Raw genomic sequence first — 25,044 nt, forward strand, 5'->3', positions numbered from 1 at the left:
AGAATGGCCACTGTTTTAAAAAAAGAAAAATTACAAGTGTTGGAGAGAATGTGGACAAATAGGAACACTCATTCATTCCTCAGAAATCTATGATCTGGCTGTCTCCCGTTGGTATATTCCCAGAAGAACTGAAAGCAGGGACGCAACCAGATACTTGCACGCCGATGTTCATAGTGTCATTATTCACAATTGCCAAAAGATGGAAGCAACCCAAGTGTTCATCACCTGATGAATGGGTAAATAAATGTGGTATATGCATACAATGGAATATTATTCAGCTGTAAAAAGGGATGAAGTCCTGATGCATGTGACAACATGGATGATCCTTGAGGATATTATGCTGAGTGAAATAAGCCAGACACAAAAGGACAAATATTGTATTATCTCACTGATATGAACTAATTATAATAAGCAAACTTATAGAGTTAAAATCTGGAATACAGGTTACCCCAAATAAAATATATGGATTGGGCATTGAGAAAGAAGAGTTGTTGCTTAATTTGTACAAAATTTCTGTTCAAGTTTTTTGTAAAGTTTTGGAAATGTGTGGTGGTGATGGATGGTGGCACATTATTGTGAGTATAATTAACAGCACTAAATTATATATATGAATGTAGTTAAAAGAGGAAACTTAATGTCTTATATGTTACTAGAATAAATATTAAAAGATAAAAAATGCTCACATAATAGCATAAAACAAATAGTCATCTGATATCCCCCTCAAGAAAAGTTAGCACGGCTATCCCTAGGAATAAAAATAAGTTAAATGCAAGTAGTATGCATATGTAAACCAAAGCATCAGTCCATACGTTTCAAATGTTATCACTTCTTAATGGTCAAGATCTGTTTCTTCTGCCACAATTAAAAAAGAAAGTCATGATGTAAGTGAAGCATAAAGTGAAATATTCTGTATTCTTGTATTCTTGTTGTGTTTTGATATCTGCATAAGTTTTAAATATTTCATAAAACTGATTGTATTGAAATTGTGATGTTTCTTAGTGATATTGTTCATACAAATTGAAAGTGAAGTTAGGTTGCAGTCACTCATAGCAGACATATGTTTTACGTTATTAAATCAGCATGTCTTCTGGGAATGTTGTGCATTCCAAATTCTTGCTTGTTTTCTCTTGATGCCATACCCTGTCTATTGACATTGCAGTATATAGTTATCGAACGAGGTCTTATTCCCTTCCTGATAATCTTTTGGGCCTTCTAATCTATTCATTCACACAACCAACCAACCCAGTTCTCTCATTTCATTGTTGTTCTCATGTTAGATTGGCATTCATCTGCTTGAAGTTAAGTTGTAAAAACGAATGGTTATAATCCTTTCCCTTTTCTCCCCTGCATTTCCTTTCTTTCCCTAAAAATGACCAAATGGCTTCTGAGTTCATGATACTAATAATTTATTGTGCAGACACATACACACATGCACACATACATAGAGGGAGTAAAGAGAGAGTATCTATTATGTTGATGCCAATGCTTTTAAACAAGTTTGGTTGTTGTTTACAACAACAAAAAACTCAAATAACATGCTTTTTCCAATATTGGGATACAGGCTCTGCTTGTATACAGAGCCTCCTTTTCTCCTGTTGGTATGGAAGACGTATGCAAAAGGCATGGAGGAACTAATTTTCTTTAGCCAAGGCCCTGTAAGAAATAGCATGGGTAGAAAAAATAGCTCTAAGGGAAGTACAAGTTTAGGGTGCTTTCTTCTGGCAGAGTTAACCTCATTTTCATCAGCTTTTTTCCTGCCTCAGAGAGGCACATTTGGAATGACCAAAGCAGAGCCCAACTTCTCTGTTCAGAATTAGCTAGCTTTATGACTCCCGGGGAGGAATGTAGACCTGGCATCGTGGGACGGAGAACATCTTCTTGACCAAAAGGGGGATGTGAAAGGAAATGAAATAAGCTTCAGTGGCAGAGAGATTCCAAAAGGAGCCGAGAGGTCACTCTGGTGGGCACTCTTATGCACACTTTAGACAACCCTTTTTAGGTTCTAAAGAATTGGGGTAGCTGGTGGTGGATACCTGAAACTATCAAACTACAACCCAGAACCCATGAATCTCGAAGACAGTTGTATAAAAATGTAGCTTATGAGGGGTGACAATGGGATTGGGAAAGCCATAAGGACCACACTCCACTTTGTCTAGTTTATGGATGGATGAGTAGAAAAATAGGGGAAGGAAACAAACAGACAAAGGTACCCAGTGTTCTTTTTTACTTCAATTGCTCTTTTTCACTCTAATTATTATTCTTGTTATTTTTGTGTGTGTGCTAATGAAGGTGTCAGGGATTGATTTGGGTGATGAATGTACCACTATGTAATGGTACTGTAAACAATCGAAAGTACGATTTGTTTTGTATGACTGAGTGGTATGTGAATATATCTCAATAAAATGAAGATTTAAAAAAAAAAAAAAAAAAAAGAATTAGCTAGCTTTAGATGGTATCTTCCTCTGCCCCAGTGTGAATGGTACTCACACTTCTCTGACTTCTCCTGCCGTTAGCACTCTCAACCTAGATGAATAAATCCTAGCTGAGAGGGACAAGGAGTTTTGGCATTCACAAGGAACCAAGTTAACATCTGATCTTCCCACAGGGGATATCTGGCAAAGTGAGAATGAATGATTCTTTGGAACTCTGAAAATAAAAACACAAATATAAAATCAAAACTGAAGAATCCAGTTGGAGTCAATAAAAAGTGTTAAACTTTCTGTCAGTCACGTGACTTATTCTTGGCATCCAAGGAGCCAGGAGTCTCTAGTGGTCTAATCTGGAAAGAGTCACCAGCTTGCTGTGTCACCTTGGCAAATTGATTAATCTCCCTGTGCTGGAGTGCTCAGTCCAACTGCTGGATGGGATGAAAGCAAGACCTCACTGAAACCAGATGCTGCCTCTCTGAAAAGCTTTCAGCAATAAATAATATCATATATACTTTGTTCCTGGCAGCAAATACTGAACTGTTATAACCCTCTGTTTTTACTCACTTCTAAATTTCTGGAAATTTTTCCTTTGGGTTTGAATTTTTCCAGGCTTGTCCCTAGCCCAAAACTTTTTGGAAAGTTTGACCAAAATTTCTCTCAGCTGTTTTCCTGAGTTATGGGAGAATAAAGGGAATGTATTGTTTTTCAGCTCATAAAGTAAATTTCACTTTTTCCTCATGCACCTCAGAAAAATAGCTGAGCTTTTACATTTGAAATATCTAGGACTAGTAAAAGAACCAGGGTATGGTAAGGAATATCTGAAGAAGAAAAATTTAGGTCACTGAGTATCTCCTTCTGTCTTTAAACAAGACCACACACAATCAAGGCACACATAAAAAGCTCTGGTTTATTGTAAGTGTTACCAAAGGGGGAGATTTCCACATATTCTCTCAGTAACTCATACCTAGTTACCAAGAGATAACTTCAGCTACCATTAACTGTTACCCTTCTTGACTACTTGCTCTATTTATACAGGCCTGGTTTCTAAAAAGACTTCATGATTATGTGCTGGCATTTTCATATACATTTTGAATAAATTTGACCTTTTCTTTCAGATGGTCCTGAAAGAAGCTTTCCATGATTCTCATACTAGATCATATTTTACTTTATAACACTTATAAATACATACATGTATGATAAGTTCAGAAACATCAGCTCCCTTACTAGATTGAAAACTATATTATGGCAGGGCCCATATCTGTTTTACTCACCATTGTATCTACAGCACTTATTGCTGGGGCTTTAGTAGGAACTCACTGTTGTATGAATTAAATGGCTATGGGTACAATCGTTCTTGTTGGAATTTGTTCATAGATTTTTCCACTCAGATACTCATGAATGCTGTGCCAGTTTGAATATATTGGGTCCCCCAAACACCATTATCTTTTATGTAGTCTTGTGTGGGCAGATGTTATCAGTGTTGATTAGATAGTAATTCTTTGAGTGTTTCTGTGGAGATGCGCCCCACCCAACTAGGGGTGATGACTCTGATTGGATAATTTCCATGGAGTGTTGGCCTGCCCACTGGGTGTGCCTTGATCAGTGGAGCCATATAAATGAGCTGACAGGCACAGGGAACTCAGTGCAGCTGTGAGTGAAGTTTTGAAGAGGAGCTACAGCCAAGAGGGACACTTTGAAGAAAGCACAGGAGCTGCAGATGAGAGACAGTTTGAAGACAGCCGTTGAAAGCAGACTCTTGCTCCGGAGAAGCTGAGAGAGGACAAATATCCCAAGTGCAACTAAGAGTGACACTTTTGAGGAACTGCAGCCTAGAGAGGAACATCCTGGGAGAAAGCCATTTTGAAACCAGAACTTTGGAGCAGGCACCAGTCATGTGCCTTCCCAGCTAACAGAGGTTTCCCGGACACCATTGGCCATCCTCCAGTGAAGGTACCCGATTGCTGATGTATTACCTTGGACACTTTATGGCCTTAAGACTGTAATTGTGGAACCAAATAAACCCCCTTTTATAAAAGCCAATCCATCTCTGGTGTTTTGCATTCTGGCAGCATTAGCAAACTAGAACAAATGCATTCAACAGGCTTCATTGAGCATCTACTTTATGCCAGACTTTGGATGGATGCTGGGAATCTATTCTTTTGCAAAGCACAGAGAGTGCAGAAATTCTTGAAGGTTTGCCATTTACCCACCAAAAAAAAAACCAATTATATTATTTAGGTACCGTAACTATACCTGTAACTGGAGTATTTGTCTAATAAAGCCAAAACCAACCTCAGGGAATTTATCATTTACTGAGCATCTATTATTTGTGAGGAACTGGGAAGAAAACAATTAGTAAGACACAGTCACTTAAAGGTTAAAAGCAGGAAAAAGACAAATCTTCAAATAGATATTATACAAGATGGAATATAATAAAGAATCAGGTGGTAGTTAAGACATAGAAGAGATACCATGTTCTTGTGATCTTCTGAAAGTCACGTGAAGAATCAAAAAAAGCTTTCTGGCATTAATGATCAGAGATCCTAAGAGGATGGACAGGTGGTTGCCTTCCTTTTATAGCCACACCCTGCCCTCCTTGACCCTTCTAACTATGTGCTCCCTCTATGCTTTCAAACATGAGAAACTGGTCATATCTATCAGTTCTGGAAAATAAACTGGAATGAAGCTCAGGCTGTCAATATCCAGGTCATTAAGATCACTGTACAAGTGCACTCTGGACCACTTTTGTGCATCTACAAGAACAAGTACTTTTTTGTTCAAAGATTTCCTTGTTTTACCCCAGGTCCCCAACACTGCATATTACAGTGACCTAAGTGTTTGCAATCATAGGTGATTAAATGGAGGACAATTGACCAGGAGATAAGTGACCAGTTTAGCCCCTCACAGTCCTTCTGGATCAGCAGCTATGGGGTCTTATTTGGGCCAAGAAAGAGTTATTGAAGAAGCTCTTATCTTTTGGGAGTTTGTGAGGGATTGTTAAGAAAGTACAGAAGAGCCTCTCACGATATCTGTGGTAAAGGATTTGTTATTAATTTTTTTTAATTTTCCAATCCATTGTGGACCTATACTTTCACATCACCTCTTTTGAATGTTGTGGCCAATGTTGAATCGCTATAAGTGTTTCTAAATGCTTACTCTTTATTTCTGTATTTGTCTCATTACAATCCAGTAACAAATAGTTCCTGTATGGTATGCAGACAACACTTGGATTGGCACTGATGTGGGGTACAGGATAGGAACTGAACCCTAGGTCTGACTTTCTAGGTTCTGATTAAACTCCAGCGCACATAGAATGTAAACTAATCTCTCTATATCTCAGTTTGTTAATATCTAAAACAAGGATGATAAAAGATTTTATCTAATAAGAGCTATTGTGAATATTCAATTAGATAGTGCAGTGAAGTTCTTGGTGTAGTGCCTGGCACATAGGCAGTGCTTGACAACTGTTGGTTGTCATAATGATGATGCTGATGGTAGTGATTATAGCTGCAATGATACAGATGTGGAGAGCATGTGGTTGTGTTTATCTTGGCCATCCTTTTGGTAGCAGTTGACAGTTGATTACTCCTTTATAAAAACACTTTCTTCTTTGACATCTGTGACACCATGCTTTCTTGGGATGGTTGTTAACTCACTGGATATGCCTTCTTGGTCTCTTGCTGGCTCCTACTTCTGCTTTACCTTTACATGTTGCAGTGTCCCAGGATTTCATCCTCATCCTTCTTTAACTCTCTCTCCCTAGGAGATTCCATCAGGTCCCATGGACTTAAATATATGCCGCTGAGTTTATGCATTGGGCCTGGCCTCTCCATTGAGTTCCAAACTTGTATACATCAACTGCCTCTTTCAAATTTCCATTTGGATGCCTAATAGGCATTCAGACTCAACGTGGATAAAACAGAATTCTTAAATCCTTCCCCAAACTGTTTTGCTGGTCCTCTGCATCTTAGTAAATGGCTCCACCATCTACCCTGTTGCTAAGCCCAAGATCAATATGATTCTTCTCATTTGTTCAGTTTGCTTGTCCAATTCATCATCATACCCTGTCCGGTCTACCTTTAAAACATATAAATCCATCCACTTCTCTACTTGTACATCAATATCACCCTACCCATGCTGTCATCATTTTTGCCTATTCTATGGCAATAGTCTATTTCAACTCTTATCTCCCTACAATCCATTATTCACACAGCAAGCAAGGTGGACTTTAAAAAAAACATAAATCAGGTCATACAGTTCTTTTTCTTAAAACTCTTCAGTGGTTTCCACTGCAGTCAGAATAGATTCAAACTCCTTACTCTCCCTACAAGGCCCTATGGTTCGGTCCTCCTGACTTCTCTGATCTTCTCCCCTCCTAACTAACCTCCAGCCACACTGACTTTCTTGCTGTTCACTAACTCATTAAGCTAACTCCCGTTGCCCGGAATGCTCTGCCCTCAGATTTTGGTATAGCTGCCTCCTTCTTGTGTTCAGGTCTCAGCTCCATTGCCAAACTTCCCTGATTCCCAATCATATGAATCACCTCTTAGCCCCTTCCCATCCCTCTCTATCACGTCACTCTGTAGACCTCCTTTAAAGCATTTATCCCCATGTATTTTCTCTTTTACTTACTTGTTTACTTTTTTATTGTCAATTTTCTCCCAGTAGAATGTCAGTTCCATGATATCAGAGACCTTTACCACTGATCTCAAGTACCCTGAAAAGTGAAGGGCATGTAATAGGAGCTCAAAATGGTTACTGAATGACTAATTGAATGCATTGAATGGTGAGATGCTAAGGGAAACAGTAAGGAGTCCTGTTACTCTCTTGGCCTGAAGAAAACTTTTTGCAAGAATTGTCAGCTGTTGTTGAGGTTGCCTTGGTCTGGGATTTGGCCCAAACCTTCTTCTCTCAGTCTGTTTTGTGTGAGAATTTTCTTCTTTTGTGCAACAATGGGTATTAAGAATGCACATATCCCCAAGATGATACTATAGCATTTCTTGGTTCCAGGCTCCCTTTGTTCTATACCATGAAGCTGTAGTTGATGAGGCTGTTATATTTTTTCAGTGTAAAATCCATATTTCTTAGTCTTGGCCTTTCAGGCATCATATACACTGGCTTCCAGGAATAAGTTAGAATTTTCTTCAGGTTTACAAAACAATTTATGCTTTTCATCTCCTTTGAAACTTTTCCAATACATTTTGAAAGCTTTACAGTTCCTCTTGATATTGATTTTCATCTTCCAAAGAGTTTGTCTAGTTAAAAAGATCACTGAAGACACTTCAGATTCATATTTTTCAGATTACTTAGGTTGATTTTGTTTTGATTTTTATTTTTTGACTTGCTGGGAAAAATGGAAGAGAAAAAAATTCATTTTAGAAAGCAGGATGTTACTTGGGTTGAGAATTCTAACTATATGAAATATATTCATCTAGTTCTTAACTGTATCTAAAATGGAACAAACAACCAATCTTTGGAAATAATTTGAGGTAAAAAAGGGTTTGGCATGTCTATGGATTCTATGGGCTATTTTAAATAATTTTGAAAAACTTATTTGCATTCCCCAAATTAAAGATTTTGGCAAGAAAAAAAGAGACTAAAATCATGGTTCTCTCTTGGCTTGACTTTTTTGGGTGATATGAATTCATAAGCAGGATTTTATGAAGAGGGAACGTTAGATGGGCCCTTTCTACACTGTCTCTGGGCCAAAATAAGCACCCTTTTGTTTCTTAGTTTTTTATTGCACATAGGAATACATCCTCATCATTTTTTATTAAGGGGACACAGATACCAGATTTGTAAGAAAAGGCTAGTGGTTGATTGAGCCACTTTGTGTGTAAAAGATGGTGCACATTGACTGCCAAATTTCTATCAACACACAAAAAAACATTCATATATCAAAAAATTTTTTCTCATCCGTTATGTAAGAAATTTATTAATGTTGGTACTTACCAGAAGAAGTGGCACAAATATTTTCCATTTTCAGCAGGTCTGTTGAAGTATCTTGATTAAAGACATTTTCTACTTGAAGCTTAAAAGTGTCCATGTAAATACGGATACATTGGTTTTACCATAATGTTACTACCTTTTTTCTTTCTGGCAAAAGTATTAAGTATGGTGATCTACATCTATTAAGCAATAAACATGTATCCTGTTTATCTTTAAATCATAAATATTTTTCTGTTATCTTGATAGGATGGGTCAGCCCCCCACAATCCCACCCCACACCCCCACAGTCCCACCCCACACCCCCACAATCCCACCCCACACCCCCACACCCTCACCATCACTGCCAGCTCATCCTGAATAAGAGACTGGTATCTCTAAACAACATTGTTCTCTGCTGACAAGGTTTGTTGCCATTGTGGTTGCTGGTTGGGCAGATTTTCTCACTCCCAAATTTATATCTCTTGTTTTGATGAACAAGTCTTCAACCCTAAAGGCTGTGTATCTTAAGGTGAGGTGGTTGGTTATATTTCTATTCAACCAAGGCCTTATTTGCTGGAGGAAAAAAAAATTTTTTTTCAGGGCTTATAATTTTCTAGGCATTGTGCAAGATAGTAGAGAGAACAAAGATGAGGTCTTACTTCTGAAGTCTTGGATCTTTTTCCTTTTGGGGGCTGGGAAATAGGAATGCAGAGATGAAAACCTCTGGATGACTTTCTGTTTTATTTTATTTTTTAGACCATATGATCACAGTCACTAGACACCATTTGCAATATTAAACAGTGTCAGTTTCATGTATAATATATTTTTTAAGCTTCTGCCATCCTCAGGGAATTTATAGCTTGGTAAGAAGACAGCATACACCTCATTGTTATAGACTGTGATAAACACAGTGAATGAGTTACAAAGAAAGCACAGTGGAACCTCAGAGCACAGAAAAATCCCACCTCCTTTAGTGACTTAAGAAAACCTTCAAGAAGGCAGTGACAGTTGAGTAGAGCTGAAAATGTCTTAAGGGTGAAAAGAGCCAAGGTGTGGAGAAATGTGGAGAGAAAGGAGGATGGAGGATACTCCAGGTAATATGGAACATCTTGAACAAAATCTTGGGTCTTTCCATGACACAAATAGAAAGAAATTGAATGTAGAGGAAAATAGAACCTGAGAGGCATACTGGGACCAGCTGGAGTGGTGCCTTGATTCCCAACTAAGGACTCTGGAATCTAAGCAGTGGGAAATCATTGGAGAAAATTAAGCAAGAAAAAGTCAAGATCAGAGATGGACTTCAGATTGGGTCCCTGGCAGTGGAGTGCACAATGGATTTGGAGAGAAAAGAGACAGAAAACAGCGAGGACTGTATGGCAATAGTCCATAAGATAGACAAAGAGCAGCAATAGACAGATACACTCTTATATATGATTAGAAAAAGCCTCTCCACAGATTAGTGTCTTTCAAATTAAATGAAACAATTCACTGGAGTTTCATTGTGATGGGATTCAGTCTGCATAGTCTAGCTGTGTAATTAGGAGCACTATCTAATGATGTAGCAGGTCACAGCCAGCTGATAAATACCAGTGTTCCAGCCCAGACCAAGTTCATGCAGAGCACGGGCTGGTGCTGCTATGAGACTGAAAAACGTGCCAGGCACAGAAGTAGACATAAATTTATTGGGACTTAGAAACAGGAGAGGTTCTCTAGTGGTGGCTGTTCAGGAGGGTTAGCACTCCCCAAGTAACAGGGTGTGTGCAAGGAGTAATATATGATTTTATAACAAAGACATTCCATATAATATGAGGGCTTTGGGTCTCTAGTACTTTAGTATAATCACTATAGGATCTAAAACCTGATATTTTACTAAGATTAGTATTTAAGACTAAGACACAATCAATGCCGTTTTTATGTCCAGGTTTACATTCTTCCCCACTCCGGAAAGGTTGTTTACTTTCTAGACCTTTGTCCGTGGCTAAAGCAGGTTTGTTATGGGCTGTTTAGAAGAAGGCCTGTACTCTGGGTTACCACAACCCGTCAGACATACTTTAAAATTTATACTTCAGTACAAATCCCCCCTTACTTGTTATAATCCTGGCCATCTCATCATTATCTGCCACGTTAAAGAGTGCAGAGCCTATGCCTTGACCAGCAGTGAAAGTTACTTTGGCTGTTTCCTATTGTTCTACAGCTACACAGATGCCTGAGCCCTGAAGGTGAATCTTTGTGGCCAATTCTGGGTTTGGCAACCTGTATGAAAATGAGTAGATGAGAATGATGGGGCCTGTGGATTCAAGTTAGGGCAGATGGACTACAGAGTCCCTCCATCTGTTCATCTGTCCATTTTTCTTTTGGTTCTGAGAATGAATTTTGGCTCCATTTCTAGTTATTATTAATAATGGAATGTTTAAAACAATAGATCTTATGTCTTAGGGTTGGAAGATATGTCAGGAGTGAATGTACCTCATAAATCTGCCTTAGATAAACAGAATATTTCTACTGTAGCTCTGAAACCCACTGAAGTCTCAAGCAAGCCAAGACCAAGGTACCCATGTAAGAGTTAAACTATATCCATTGTAGTGGGTTTCAGTTTTACACAGTATGGACCATGAATAGGACCAATGACCACTTCCTGAAACAATTAAGTGTAGAATTAACACTGAAGAGAAATAGGGTGACCTTGTTGCAGAAAGTGAATAGGAAATGAGAAAGAGTAAATATATAAGTGAAATGCTCTTGCGTACATTGGAATATGGGTGGATACCTATTTTGGAATAATGTATTTATAAAATAAAATCATTTTTTTAAAGTTACTGACTCTGTTTCTAAGGAATTCTTAGCCAGGCTTTTGGGTTTATTCTCAGTGTTCACCACATATTAGTAACAGAAAAAGACTAATTGTGCATATTCTCAGGATGTTTCCTGAGATCATTTGAGATAGTGAATGTGGACTTCTGGTATGTTTACACTTAGGGACTGAGATGACCAAGGACGAATGAAGTTCACCTTCTACCTCTGTGTTGTTCACAGATCTTCTGTCATATGCTGTCCTGTCATTTGCTGCCCTTTTATGTTTATTATATTATTATTATTTTGATGTTCCTCAACCAGCTGAATCAAGTGGCAGTGTGTGAAATGCATTTAGCTTCTTGTATTAATCCATATGTGCTAGCAGGTTGTACAGCGGCCCATGTGAGTAAAATCAACCAGCCCTTTCATACCTGTTTATTGCAGTTCAGGGTAATTAAGTGTGACTCTATGGTCAGCTTATCAAGGTTTTGTCCTATTTGTTATTTCCAGAAGAGACAGACTGAGAACCATTTCTTAATCATTTGTCCCCAGACCAGGGCTTTTATATTGGAATATAGAGGGACATAAATTAACATGTTTCTTGAAGGTCAGTGAAAAAAAATGACTTTTTTTTTGTTTGCATTAATCAGACTTCTGGCATGAGGATTCTGGGAAGCCTTGTGATGGGATCCAGGCTGTATAATATCATATATGATTTTCTTTTCTTCTTGGAAGGTGCACTCTGTAGCTTTTCTCTAGAATCTACAAAGAAAATGGTTCTTTGCCTAGAAATTGGGATTAAGTTCCTCTTGCTTGTCAGACAACATTAAGTTTGATGAAGGTCCACTTTTGAGCTATTGGGGTTGGGAGGAGGCTGGGGTGGATATGTGGGGTAAGAGTCATGGATTCAGTGACTGGAGCTCAACTGAGTAACCATTCTAGCCTACCCCCCTCAGTAATGTTGCAGGAATACCTGTCCTACATGTAGGGAGGTGTCAGACTCTTTCTCTTGATCTTTCTACTATCTGTAAAATTTTTTATGGACCTATTAATTTTTACTCTGGGCAAGGGTATGGTTGTGGAGCTCTCTGACTCACTTTATTTATATTGGTTTTTGTTTTTTTTTAGTGTCTAAAAGGTGCTCTAGTAAATGCTCATGTGCCTGCCACCCAAATGAATACATCAAATGTAAACATTTTTCCCCATATTTGCTTCATATGTGAAGCATGTAAGTTTGAAGTCCCTGTTGTGGTTGAATGAATTGTGTACCCCAGTTTGGACATGTTGTTTGTCTTTGTCCACCTTCTGGTGAATGTAGACCCATGTAAATTGATCTCTTCAAGATGTTACTTCCCTTAATGTATGGCCCAACTGAATCACATTGGGCTTTAATCTGAATTACTACAGTCCTTTGTAAGCAGAGTGAAAGTCAGATGGAGAGAAAAGCCTTGGGGAATAGCCAGAAACTGAAAGTCAACCGAACTTGGAAGAGAAAGAAGATTCTGCCATGCGCATTGCCATGTGACAGAAAAGCCAAGGACTAAGGATCCAGTCCCAGAATATCACTGTCTTTGGGGAGAAAGCATCACCTTGCTGATGCCCTGAATTTGGACTCTTCTAGCCTGAAAACCATGAACCAATAAATTCCCATTATTTAAGCCAATGCACACTGTATGGTATTTGTTTCAGCAGTTAAGAAACTGAAACACCAATTTACTTTCCCTGGTTACATTCTGCTCTCTGCCACCCCAGAGGAAACAACTGCCTTGTATTGATTTGTGTAAAGTCTGTTTTCATACTTACAAAATTAAATACATAAATGTTACATGCTTTATACATACATAAAATATATAGTAAATCATATAAATCGTATGTGTATTTTAAAATGTACATATATCATGTGGAATATAGTATTCTGGCAATTGCTGCTTTACCACCAAACATTTTTTTTAGGATTGTCTTAATTTGCCAAGGCTGCTATAACAAATACCAAAGACTAGTTGGTTTAAACAACAGGAATTTATTGTCTCATAGTTTTGGAGGGTAGAAGTCCAAACTCGAGATTTCAGCAGGCCATGCTTTCTCTGAGGTCTGCAGCATTCTTGTGGTATCTTGCTAACAATCTATCACTCAATCACCATCTCTGTCACACTCTGCTTCCTGCCTCCTACTCACTCCTCTACTTTTACTTCTGTGTCCAAGTTTCGATTGCTTATAAGGACTCCAATTATACTTTGTTAAGGTTTATCTTGCTTCAATTTGGCCTCATCTTAATAGGATATTTGATGCTTCAATTTGGCCTCATCTTAATAGGATATTTGAAGATCCCATTTACAGATGAGTTCACTCTCTCAGGACTGGGGCTTAGGACTTGAACATGTTTTTGTGAGAGACATAATCCAATCTACCAGAAGGATATACCCTGTTGTTCTAAATAGTCCTTGTTAATTACTATTATATATAATCCTAGTTCATTTATTCATTACTCTATATTGCAACATCTTATGAAATACCTCAATTTATACATTCCCATACTGACCAGAATTTGAATTGATTCAATTTATTTTTTACTAAAATAAGTGATACTGAAATAAATATCCTGATACATTTCTCCAAGGACACATGCAGTAGAGTTTCATTGGAGTATATGTAAGTGGATTTGCTGTACTATAAGATATGTGCATTTTTTTGGCTGTTGTATATTGCCATATTGCTCTTCAAAGTGCTCATACTAATTTACACTTCTACTTGCAATATATGAGAACTATTGTTTCCCCAAGTCTTTACCAATACTTGATTATTGGCAGATTTAATTATTTGCCAGTTGATGGATGTGAATGAATATCTTGTTTTAATTTTCTTTTCCCTGATTACTTATGAAATGGAGCATTATTTTTAAAGGGCCATAAGGATTTCTTCTTATCTGTATTGTCTATTTCTACCCTTTGTCCATTCTTCTATTGTTCATTCTACTCTTTATTATTTTATAGAAACACGTGTATGTCTGTATGTGTGTATATGTATATATGTAAATGTGTGAATATATATGATCCTAATTTATGTATTTATACATCAGATATAATCCTAATCCTTTGTCTGTTTTATAGTTGAAAAATTTGCCTCCCTGTCGATTGAAGTTTAATTTTGTTCATTACAATTTTAACAGATAGTTTTTATATAAATTTATTTTATTCTGCTTTTTGTACCTTGCTTAAGTAATTATTTCCTTCTCCTTGGTCATGTTATATAAAGACTCCAACTATACTCTAAATTGTTTCAGCATGCTCCCAAAAGTTTTTTTTTTTTTTTAAATATATAGATGTTTAATCCTTTTGGAATTTATATGTATACAGTGTAAAGCATGGATCTATTTTTTTTTTTCATCTTGAAAAGTAGTTGTTTCAATACCATTTACTAAATACCCTGTTCATTCTTCATATTTGTAATGCTTTCTCTCTTGTTTACCAAGATACAATATATACTTTGGTCTTTTCTAGGATCTGTTTTTTTCCTTCTGTTAATCCCAGCCTTCTTATTCTTGCATGGTATTATGCCATATAAGAACTACCACCTTTAAAATAAACTTTTTTTATCCTGTACTGTATTATTGCAAGCATGCATCAAAAATTTCACTTTATGTATGCTAACTGTAGGCTTTTGGCTGACACATTTTTATCAGATTAAGAAAACAACTTTCATTTCCAGTTTTAGCTTTTATCATAAATAAGTTTTACATTATAAACAGTGGATTTTTTGCATGTTAGAATAACCAGTTGGCTACTTCTTTTTCATTATTAAGGCAGTTGTATTGTGTTGATAGATCTTTCTGATATTGGACTATCATTACATTCCTAAGCTAAATCTTACTTGAACAGTATGTATTACTATTTAAGACCCCTTTTTAGAAGGTTTAAAGCTTATTTTACTGGGCTTGTTTTTTATAGGCATTAGTTTAAAGTACTTACTTTTCAGAAATGCTTCTTTGAAATTCTAAAACACAAAACTTTTCATTTCATTTTATTTCAGATATAGTAGTTTACCTAGGAATAACTTGATTCTCCATTTTCTGCCTGCTGAGAATGAATAGAGCCATAGAACATAACCCTAAAACATCTCCCTTTCCTTTTTTAAACTCTTGTGTGAGGCCTGTCAGTTTCTCAGGAGCTATGGTCAAACTCAGATTCTGTTCTCCTTCCTAGGCTTTATGGTGGGTGTGGCTTCCCTTGTCTTCCTGGAGCTGCTCCTTAAGGCAGCAAGAGGCTGTAGCAACCTCACTGCCAGTGCTTGCCCCACACCCATGCAGTCATATTCCCTTTAGTCGGGCTATTCACTCTCACATCAGGCAACATCATTGTTCTCATTCCATGCACATTATCTATCTGCCAAACAAAACAGAAAATCTAGTACATTTTAATTGTCCTTTGATAGTGGTCTCTCCTATTTTCTTTGTTTTTATTGCATAGAATTTACTTTCATATCTTTGATAACTAGAAAATGTGGTTGTCATTGTTTTTACAAGCAATCTTTAATTGAATTAGGTATCATGTTTTTACCTTTTTTATTTTGCTCACCATTTATTCACTTACTCAATAAATTATTATTGAATGCCTTCTAGTGGCCTGCCATGATTGTAGGTGCTGGCAATACAGTGGAAAACAAAATAGATAAATCTCTGAACTCATATAGCTGGCATTTTAGTAAAAAGAGAGAGAGACAAAAAATAAACAAATCAACATATAGTGTATCAAATAAAGAAGTGCTATGGAGTAAAATAAAGCAGGATGAGGGTCATCATTTTATGTAGATAGTTGGGAAAGAACTCACAAATAAGGTGAAATTTGAATGGATATTTGATGGAAGTCTGGGAGAAGAATGCCCCAGGCAGAGGGAAAAGCTTATGCTGTTTGGAGTTTTTAAGGAACATTAAAGAGGTCAGTGTTGCTGCAACAGAATGAGCAAGAAGAATGCAGTGCTAGATGGAGGCAGAATGACAAGGGGGAGCAGGAGAGGGAAAATCAGGTAAGATTTTCAGATCAGTGTAAGGATTTAGGCATTTACTATAAGTTAAATGGGATGCCATCAGTTTTTTAAAAAGAAATTACGTGTTCTCAGTTTTAGAGAGATCACTCTGGGTACTGGGGATAAGGAGATTCCAGAGTAGAAACATATAGACCAATTAAGAAACTATTGTAATTGTCCAGATAAGAAACATTTGTGCCTTAGACCAGTGAGATAAAGATGGAGGTGGTAAGAAGTGATCAGAGTCTAGATATAATTTTATGATGCATCTGAGAGAATTAGTTGGTAGATTTATTGTAGGGTATGAGTCAAAGAATGGAATAAAGGCCTGAAAATCTTTTAGGATGGATGTGCTTTTTTATTGAAATGGCCAAGACTGTCAGATGAGCAGATTAGGAAGGTAAACTCAAAAGTTTGTTATGGATTTATAAGTTTAAGAAGCCTAACATCCATGGAGATTATTGAATAGTCCATTGGAGATATGAGCCTGTAGTTCAAGGGAGAGGTCTGAGTTGAAGTTATACATTTGGGTAACAACATCATATAGATGTTACTAATGTCATGATACTGAATGAGATCCCCTAGAGAGTAAGTATAGATAGAGAAGAGCAGAGAGAAGGATAAATCCTGGCTGTATTCCAATGCCAAGTGATTGGAAAATAAGGAGGAAACAGCAAAGTTTACCAAGATGAAGTGCCCAGTGAGGCAGGAGAATCAGTAGAGAAAGGTGCCCAACATACCAAATTAACATAGTCTTTCAAAGAGGAGGAAGTGTTCGATTGTATTAAAATGTTGATAAATGAAAGAAATGACTAAGATTTAACCATTAGCTTAGCAATGTGGAATTCATGGGTAACTATGACAAAAGCTATTTCATTGGAGCAGTGAGGGTTAAAGTCTGATTTGAATGGATTTCAGAAAATGGGTGAAGAGGAACTGGAAACAGGAGTATAAAATAATTCCATCAAGAACTTACGCTTTAAAGGGGAACAGAGAAATGGTCAGTAACCTAAGAGCCAGAATAGTCAGGAGAAAGTTCCCTTTTTTTTCAGTTGAGAAAATTTCAACATGTTTTTAAGCTGATTCTTGTCTCTCTGCAAAATAGCTCCTTTAGTCATTCTTTAAGTGAGACTCTTTAGGTGGTAGATCTCTTAGATTTTATATGTACACATACACACGCACTCACACAAAAAGTCTGTTATGAGAGTTTAGCTGGGTATAGAATTCTGAATTAATGATTATTTCTGTAACATTTTAAAGGTATTTGTTTTTGTTCTGATATTTATTGTTGCTGAAGAATAATCTTCTAGTGCATCCATTTGAGTTTCATAGAAGGTTATCTGCTTCTTCTTCCAGTAGCTTTTTATGATTTCTGTTTATTCTGGTATCCTAGGGGATTTAGTTTTTATTTATAGTACTTTAGTGATTCCTCTGGGCTTTTAATCTGAAAACTCACTACATTTTTTAATTTTGTAAAATTCTCAGTAATCTTTTCCAAAACTGATTTTTCTTTTTTGCAGTTGAAACAATTCCTCTCCTTCTGAAACTCCCTTATATATATATATTTTAAAGCTTCTGAATCTGCCCTCCATTGCTCGTAACTGCTCTTTCACATTATTCAGTACTAATGTCTTAATTTTTAAAAAATAGGCTTACCATTTCAGTGTTTGGCACAGAGGAAGAAGTTCAAAGTGTAAACTTGCAGTGCCATGTTGGCCATCAATTTTGTCATTTGTTATCTTTAAGGCTATTTTTTATGGCTCTCTCATATCAGGTAGCTGGTCCCAAAATCAATGAAGGATAAAAGTCTAAGAGTAGTCTGATAGTAGCTGTCAAAATCAATCTGATCAAAATTCCCTCTCCCTTTTTCTCTTCCTGCATATCCTTATCCTTAGAGAATGATGAGGAGGCCTCCCTGAAAAAGATATGTGTAAAAATTGGAAAGAAAAAAGGTAGGAACTCCAGCAAAGAAAGCCCTCCCAACAAAAATTGGGGAGGATATGGATAGATAATTCACAGTAAATGTTTCAAAGGAAAAAAATTTTCAAGGAAAAGAAATTTTTTGCTAACAATTGTGCAGTGAAATTGGAATTTTCTACTGGTCTGGTGTGAGTCTAACTTAGGGCAGGTTTTTGGAAGGTAATTGGATGATATCTATGAAAAATCTCATGAATTTTCTCCCCTTCTATGAAGTAATTTCACTTCAGACTTAGCCATTAGTCAGTAAATGTAAATACAGTCCAATTCCCCTCATCTGCAAAAAGATGCTTATTGCACCATTATTTATAATACTAGAAAGCTTGAAGCACTCTGTATCAGTGGCGTACAAATTTTTTTGACTGCCACACACAGTAAGAATATATTGAGACTACCTTGTGACCCAATAGCTATATGCATGCACTAAAAAGTTTCTTGTAAAGAAACCACCTCTTATTATGGATGATGCACTCTGCCATTCTTTTCTTTTCTCTTTTCTCTTTTCTTTTCTTTTCTTTACTTTTCTTTTTCTAGTCACTGAAATAAGCAAGCAACAAAGCTGGGTTTGATCCACTAAATTGATCCCACAGCCTAATAATAGGTTGTGACCCACAGTTTGAAAAGCATTGATATTAATGGCCAGTAATGGGGATAAAATGGAATATTAGTTAATGAGGGCATTAAATTTTATGTTCATAGTTTTCATTTTGTTTTTGCTTTTGAGAGAGGAAATATTATACTCATTTAGCCAGCAAGGAAGAGAATGTACCTAGATAACCCCATATAATGGGCATTTACTGTAAGGATACCAGATCTTGGCTGCTATGCCCACCATTCTCTCCATCTCTCTCTCTCTCCCTCCCTCAGTAGATCACAGGGTCCTTCATAGAATTTTTTATGGTGTGCTCAAACTCCCTCTTTTCCCACCTGCAATTTCTCCAAGTCGAGAGAATTGTTAACCCACATCTGATTTCAAACATTTCCTATTGACCAGCCTTCAGTATTAGGACTTCATTCTCAGTCTAATCAGTTAATCTTAGCTGAGCCAGGTTGATTTCACTTGAATAAACAAAGAATTGCTGAAAACTGCCTTTCCTAGAAAAAGTGGCAATATAATTGGCAAGCACCTAAAATGCTCTATTGGTAAATGGAAAAAAAATGAAGAACAAACAAAAAAAAAGATTTTATATAGTCTGTTTTCAACTGCCTTAAAAACTGTTAATAGAAAAAGTGACATGAAAAGAATCCAGAATTTATTTCACATTATATTAATACTTACAAATTTCTACAAAAGCATGTACTGTGTATTTATAATCAGAAAAAAAATCAAAATTGGCTCTGAGGAAATGATCATTTTGCAAACCAACATCAAATATTCCTACTCTTGATTTAGCTCATCTTCTGGGTATAACTTTGAGATGTCTGTGATTAAAATCCTGTTTGAAGCAGAGGGTTTCATATTTGTCCAGCCAACACCATTTCAGAGTATATTTTTCAGTATACAATTTGTTTGTGGGGGGTAGGTATAAAAACTTGAAACAACCCACTAACAACCCCTGCTCCTTTTCCCGAGTTCTGCAGTTCCCTTCTCTCTCAATATAGCCATTGTTGTTTTATTTGATAAAATATCTAATAATTTGAAGTTTGGGAATTTGGTTTGGGGGAGGGTGAGGCAGAGTCACATATTTTTTTATTAGACCAAAATAATACTTCTATCTGACTAGGGTATGTATTTCTGTGGGCATTAATTCCTCAAATAAAACTATTCACACATTCTGCCCATTCTAAATATTTCTGATGCCAGGACAATAATAGGATTCGTAGTCTCTTAGAAATGGAAGAAGTATCTCTTATGACTCATTAAAAGAAAAAGCCATGTCAGAATGAGTTGTGTTCAAATACGTTTTCTTTCTTTATAGATATCAAGGGTAAAATTTCAGCTTATGGTTTTCAGAAGTCTTGTGTGATTCCTATTTCCCACTACTTTTTCAGTTGAGCCTGAAAAATGAGATTTAAAAAAAGATCTTTCTCTTTCAAGGAAAAGCTAGAAAGATCTAGGCTAGCTGGTCTCAAAACCACTGGCTGTTTGGTTCTTTGCCAATGTATATACCCTCATTACCTGAGATCTAACTTCATAATGAGTTCCAGAAGTACGACACAGATCTAGGTTGCTTTCATCCATGTGTCTGGTGATCCAGCTTATCCAAATTTGAGCCAGTCGAGGTGGAGAATGGGAAGTGAGGGAGATACACATTTCTTCTAAAGATGTGTATGTCACTCCTACTTATATCCTGCTCACAGAACTTATTCATATCACCACAGTTAGCTGCAAGGGAGTTTGTGAATTGTAGTCTTTCAGTGGGTTCTATTACGAACTGAAAGTGGGGATAGTGAATATTGGGAACAATTAGTAAATATTATTGACTGTTCTATTAGTAACTGAAAGTGGGGAGAGTGAATATTGGGAACAATTAGTAAATATTATTGACTGTGGACTTAATCCTCTGACCATTGGAAAGTCATTTAAGTGTTCTAAGCAAAGGGATGTCATGATCATAATTGTGTTCTGAAAAGACTGTTTGAGCTGTGGTATGAAAAATGGGTTGGAAAGAACCAGAGTTGTGTGTTAGGAAGCTATTGCTGATGTCCATGTGAGAGATGGTGGCTAGGACCTTGCAATAGCAGTAGAGAGGATGAAAAGGGAATGAAATGGACTCAAAAGGTATTGAAATGTAATTGCCAATTATATTGCCACTATTTCTAGGAAATGCAGTTTTCAGCAATTCTTTGTTTATTCAAGTGAAATCAACCTGGCTCAGCTAAGATTAACTGATTAGACTGAGAATGTAACCTTGACAGTTGAAGCCGTGGTGGAGGGAGGTAGAGAAAGTGTCTGAAGGTAACTCCTAGGTTTTTGGCTTATGCTATAAACACTGGAAGAAGACCAGGTTTGAGGATGAGGTGTTTGTGGACCCTGGCTTTAGATTTGGTAATGTGTTTTAGAGACATCTCTCAGGCAGGTTGGTTCTACATATCCAAAATATGATTTCATGACAAGGTAGTCACCTATTTACAATCAGGCAATGAATTCTCAAATCTAGTCATTGTTAATTAACCTATTAAAATGAATTTTCCCCTCTGAGGGTTTCTTCTTCTAAATGAGTTTGATGCATCACATGTCACAGAATGGTTTATTGTGTACAAACATAAGAAAGCCAGCCAGATAGGAATCTTGTCACCAGCCCTGCTAATTCTGGCTGCCATTGTAAATCATGAACAGTCTTCTTGTGTTGATAGTGTAAACAGGAGTGAGGGTCACACACAGGAATCTTAGTCACAGTCTTGCATATACAGAAACTTAGTCCACATCAATGATGAAAATCATCATGATTATTCTAACCATGTTGAAAGAAATATGGCAAAGCACCATAAATAGTAAAGTAGTCCTTTTGTTTCTTACATTGCTTGTGTGACTAAAACAATCAAAGGTATTTCAACAAATGTTTGGTATTTTGGATCTTTATTTTTGTTTGACTTGTGATCTCTTTTTCTTAGGGACCTACTTCTCTCTGTTACAGGGTAATGACGAAAACAAAATGCACATTATCTAAATCCTTTGTCTTCCTGCTCATTTGTTCAAGATACTCTTAATTGGTTAGGATTTTGGTAGGCTGGGAAGATTGGACTAAATACTTAATATGTAGGATATACTAATGTTTATCTAGGTAACCACTTTACCCCATTAATAGTATGGTTAAACATTTACAATAAAATTAAATTTCCAGTGGGCACTAATGTTTTGTAATTCATTCATTAATATATTCCTTCATTTAACAAATATTCAATATGCTGAACTCTGGCCACCTGGGATATGTCAGTGAGATACCAGTACACACAAAAGACAGAGGTCTCTGCCCTCCTTGAACTTTCCTTCTTGTGCTTCTTAGAGAGATGATGGTACTAGATTAATAGAACTCTTTGACTGTCTTCAACCCATCTAAATCTTAACCTTTGTCCAGATCTAGTACTTGGATCTCTTCTAAGCTGGCCTCTCTGGCTTCAGATGACTCCAGCCCAGGCCTGGCCTTCACTGCAGCTGGCAGAGCTCAACAAAGTCCTGGGCAAAGGTCAGGTAATATATTATGTGAGGCAATGGTCTGATGTGCTTTAATCTACTTTTCTGGAACTGGGCCGAAAGAACAAGAGACAGACAGAGACAGAGAGAAAGAGAGAGACAGAGAGAGACACATACCCACACGTATGCATGTGCATACACTTTCATTTTGAGGGATTTAACGAAGGTTTATAAATCAAAACACCATGACCAAGAAGCTAGAGATTACAAGCGACATGCCAAGCGGTAACCAAGTAACTTTCACCCAGCTTCACTTTCAACCCCACCTTCACTGCCAGATTTTAACTAAATTAGTGTAATGTGGTGTGTCTTCATACCACGTGACTGACTAAAAAAGGATATTAAAAAGGCGCTTGCCACAAAGCCACGAGGAGACCTTGGGAAACTCCAACCTCTATTTCAGAAATATCTGCTGGACCATTGGTTAGTATTTCCTTCTTGTTAACTTTGATTAAAAGGCTGATATCCAGGTCTTTTTTTTTTTTCCCTACTTGCATTTGCATTTTTTTACATGTAAACGGCTGACTTGGTGTAGGCCAGATGTTTTCCTTCTCCTCCCCGCCATTTTCCCCTATTCTGGCTAAATTTCTCTCTCTTCTCCCTCCTTCTTCCACCTCTCTGCTTTTCTCCCTTCTACTTTCAGCAAAACTCCTTTTTCTTGTGCTGGAGTTTATAATAGTCTTATTAGGCAAAGTCTCAGACTGCTTTCTCCTTTCTCTAATCACCGTTTTTAGATTTATTCTCTAAATGAAGGGTGTTGTGAGCATTTAAGGAGCTGGTATGTTTTGATAATGTCAACAGAAATTATAATTTGCACTCAGAAACACTTCAGGGTTTTAATTCTAATCTTTTTTTTTTTTTCACATTTCAATCATCAGTTTATGTTTTAGAAAACTAATGAAAGGATGTAACAACACAATTGCATGTTTGCTTTGCATCTTTTTCCAAGTTTCCTAAAGTCAGAAGTTTGAAGAAAAGGAAAATAAGACTTTGTCTTTTTATGCTTCTTGCCATACCTCTTTGCAGATTAACTCTGAGGCTTTGGGTTCCTTACTACATGCTGACTAAAACTATCACATCATGCTTGATGTGATGGGAAGCACTGTTTAATCTACTTCATTAAAAAGCATTCAGATGAATTTTCAGCAGAAGGCCACGCTCCCATCCCTTGCAACCACCCACTTTAATGCAGTGTTGCGGGTCTGACATTTCATCTAATACTTGGTGTGCTAGGTACTGTGCTAGGTAGCAGGGATACAAAGATGACCCTGAGGTAGATAGTATAATGGGAGAGAGATGAGAAAATCAGTGCTTTCCTTACATGCTCCAATAAAGGTTTGTAAAGGCTGTTATAGTAGCGATGGGATAGAAGTTGTCACTAGAAATGCTTCTAAGTTGAACTGTCCTTGAGCTGAGATTTTGGAGGAATGAGTGGCAGAGGTGGATAAAGTAAGAAGAGGACAGGAGGAATAAGGTCCAGAGGTGTGAGGAGCCTGGAACCTTCTGTAAGTCGGGGAGTGTGGATGGAAGAAATGGAGAGGTTTGGGGAAATGGTGGAAGATGGCAATAGAAAGGTTGGAAGAAGAAGCCAGATCTGATCACACGGGACTGGGTGGCCTTGCTAAGAGTTTTGCATTTATACTGAAGGGTGCCTGCACATCTGCAGTTCAAGAAGTTTTTGTGGAGTCAGTGTGGCAAACAGATTTTTGCGAGACTTTAACCAGAATCATCTTGAGAAATTTAGGTCCAGTTTTGTCCAGGCCTGCAGACTGGATCTGAGTAAACTCCCTTCTTGGGCTCTTGTCCTACTTCAAAGAAGGTGGCAAGGAGAAACTCAGCCCCTGTTGAGCCATCCCAGTCTGGATCTTCACAAGAAAGTCTTCTTAGAACCCTAGATGGTTAGTGGATCAGCCAGCTGGGCAGGCCAGAAAAGTTCAGGTTGCCTCAGGCCTTCACTTATTGTGATTTGTTTGTATGGAAAGCCTAACTATAAATGATATTATGTGTGACACACATGTGAGCCTAAGTGTACATGAGTTTTCTTGCTCTTTGAAGTGCTACTTGAAGATAGAGTTACAAGTTGAAGGCAATGTGGAATACTGAAAAAGTCCATTGGACTGGGAACTGGTTGTGTTCTGTGCCCAGCTCTGCCAGTAACCAACTATAGGGTCTATACCTCTTTGGGATCCACTTACCTCATCTCAGGGCCCCATCCAGCTCCAGAATTCTGTGATTGTGATTCTGCTTCCCCAATAGTCCCCCTTGTTCCCCATCATCACCAACCTGAGGTTTTCAGACATTTGGATTAATAGAGAATTAGTAAAACCATTTATCTTTAAATCAGTTGTAGCTTAAGGAACCTAATCTAGTAAGCTTGGGAAATAATTTTCAGTAGAAAAAGTTACAAGTTGTTTTCTATATCATGCTGATGATACAAAAAAAGAAGAGACCATTTATACATACATTCTCATTTCCTCTTTTTTCCTTCTTTTGCCCTCAAGAACCTTACAGACAATAACACAGGCATTGAGATCTTATTATTCCATAAACAGAGGGTTCATCATCTTGTGACTTTGATGATGTGGCCAGTTTTATGAAGAAGTTAAAAAAAATCAGTTTGGAGGTGCAGAGGAGTGAACAGTTGCGTGTCAGGGGAGTCTAGAAGGCTTCATGGAGATGGTGATGTTGGAGTGTGATTTTAAAGGGTTGATAGATTAATGATTTGTCTGGCAGCAGCCTTGAAAGTAAAAGATAGACCACAAA

General features: G+C 37.3%; 1 protein-coding gene and 1 long non-coding RNA gene across 5 annotated transcripts in view; one reads left to right on the forward strand and one right to left on the reverse strand.

The window, feature by feature from the left end:
- Nucleotides 1-25,044, forward strand: part of GHR (growth hormone receptor) — a 304,400-nt gene that overhangs the window by 104,664 nt on the left and 174,692 nt on the right. The window contains exon 1 of one of the 4 annotated variants that reach the window (XM_037799545.1): nucleotides 22,548-22,704. The exons of 1 other annotated variant lie outside the window; for it this stretch is intronic. The gene's annotated coding sequence lies outside the window, so the exon portion shown is untranslated. Of the gene's footprint in view, nucleotides 1-22,547; nucleotides 22,705-25,044 lie in introns of those variants that run through there. 2 more of the 4 variants (XM_037799543.1, XM_037799546.1) reach the window with 2 other exon arrangements.
- Nucleotides 4,405-24,979, reverse strand: LOC119506499. Its single transcript, XR_005211007.1, has 3 exons — nucleotides 24,745-24,979; nucleotides 24,477-24,564; nucleotides 4,405-7,773 (listed from the first exon to the last, which is right to left on the reverse strand). It is a non-coding gene; the product is annotated as an uncharacterized LOC119506499 (long non-coding RNA).

The sequence above is a fragment of the Choloepus didactylus genome, chromosome 11 (assembly GCF_015220235.1).
Source record: "Choloepus didactylus isolate mChoDid1 chromosome 11, mChoDid1.pri, whole genome shotgun sequence".
Classification (NCBI taxonomy): domain Eukaryota; kingdom Metazoa; phylum Chordata; class Mammalia; order Pilosa; family Megalonychidae; genus Choloepus; species Choloepus didactylus.